Here is a 2,047-nt window from a genome sequence, read left to right as displayed (position 1 = left end):
ATATAGTGGGGAGATGGAGGACTTCTTACCCTTGCCTTTGGTGCCTCCCTCTCCCTCTCCAACACATCCTCGTCCTCCATAGTGCTTAGCGAAGCCCTGCCGGAGTACTGCAGCTCCATCATCACCACGCCGTCGTGCTGCTGCTGGAGCCATCTCCCTCAACCTCTCCTCCCTCCTTGCTGGATCAAGAAGGAGGAGACGTGGCTGTTCCGTACGTGTGTTGAACGCGGAGGTGCCGTCTGTTCGGTGCTAGGATCTTCGGTGATTCGAATCACGTCGAGTACGACTCCCTCATCCCCGTTCTTTGAACGCTTCCGCTCGCGATCTACAAGGTACGTAGATGCATCTAATCACTCGTTGCTAGATGAACTCCTAGATGGATCTTGGTGAAACCGTAGGAAAATTTTTGTTTTCTGCAACGTTCCCCAACAGCTGCAAGGACGGGCGCGCTCGAGCAGAGGAGGAAGAGGCGAGGACGAAGACCATGGTCCTGTTGCTGCTGCTCGCAGGATGGTGAAGGCGAGGGAGATCGGGCGTGAGGTCCTTGCTCCTTTGGGCGATGGGCGGCAGAGGCACGGAATCGAGAGGAGGCTTGGGCTACGGGAGAGCGAGGAGGATCTCCTCCCTTGAATCGTACGCGCAAGGCAGAGCACTTCGGCTCGGTAGAGCGAAGGGATCGAGGGAAGGATGGATTTTGTTGGTTGGTGTGTGAAAACGAGGAGGGAATGGATCCCGAGAGATATTTGGTGGAGTGGCGGCAGCGGCGGGCTGGGAGGATGGGACAAGCCTCCTCGAATTTAGGATTTGTCAATATATATTTCAGGAAGATTAGGTTAGGGGCTATCTCGTCCCTCCTATCAAAATCGAACGGTCGGGAAAAATAAATTAGGGAGTCCAAATAAGGAAACGGTGATGTTTTATAGATGTTAGGGGATGATCTGGACCCAATGGTGATGACTACCCGGTCGGGTTTGGGACATCTTTCGGACGCGCGCGGAGAGGGCCGCGAGCTGACGAGAGAGGTTAGGTAGGGCCTGGCGGTGAATGGTAGTGGGTTGTGCAGAAAGCCTTAGGCTGAGAGAAGAGAAGAGAGAGACCCGACGGCTGTTTTCGGAGACCGAAAACGTTCGACCTCCGACTATAATGTAGCTATAGTTTAACGGTTGGACTATCAAACGGACTCTGAATGCGATGAAACTTGGCAGACGGTCTACTGACAACATGGCAACACTGCATGCCAACCCTCAACCCATTCCGAGAACATTTTCCGGCCACTTATAAAATAATATCTCGGACATGCCACGGGCGCGTGCAAGTGTGTCTGGGCTCAGAACGGACAACGAAAGGAACTGGGACCCGGACAAATACAAGTTTTGAAAATATGATGATGCAATGCACATGATGACATGACAAGATGCAACACGCAAGCAAAAGACAAGGCAACAACAACGAATAACTGAAAGACACCTAACGCAACGATCTCGGGGCGTCATAGCAGTCAACAAGCAGAGTTCTGGAAAATAAATATTATATTTGTTGACAGGGAAGAAGGGATTCATTAACATATTACTCCTCTAGTGGACTACATAGATGAACGATTCTATAATTAGTTACTCCTCCTGTATGAATGATGCTCAAAGCACCACAACAATACACGATAGGATCCCTGAGCATTTGGTACAAGGCAGGAAAGAACAAAGAGACCACGACTAATAACCATTGTTATCTTCAACGAAAATCCAAAAAACTTTGCAATTTCTTCTTTGAATCTGACTGCACAATACTTTATATGTCCAGTCCATTTTATGATTCCAGTTGGGCTGGCAGTTAATCATCATCAAGAGATGAGTATAACTTATTTGTGACTATGAATATTTATCAATCATCATCTACTTTTTTGCACTCTTGATAGTTTGTGAAGTAAAAAAAACAGATGATGCAAAAAATGCTGCAGGGGTGAGGCGCTATCTAACATTAACATCAGTAGTTGAGACCTACTGAAGAACCACTCTGATTGGAAGTGCCGACGCATACCCTGCTTGCTCCC

The sequence above is a fragment of the Triticum dicoccoides genome, chromosome 1A, assembly GCF_002162155.2.
Source record: "Triticum dicoccoides isolate Atlit2015 ecotype Zavitan chromosome 1A, WEW_v2.0, whole genome shotgun sequence".
Lineage (NCBI taxonomy): Eukaryota > Viridiplantae > Streptophyta > Magnoliopsida > Poales > Poaceae > Triticum > Triticum dicoccoides.
The sequence above is the reverse complement of the archived record's forward strand: the minus strand, read 5'-3'. Positions refer to the sequence as shown.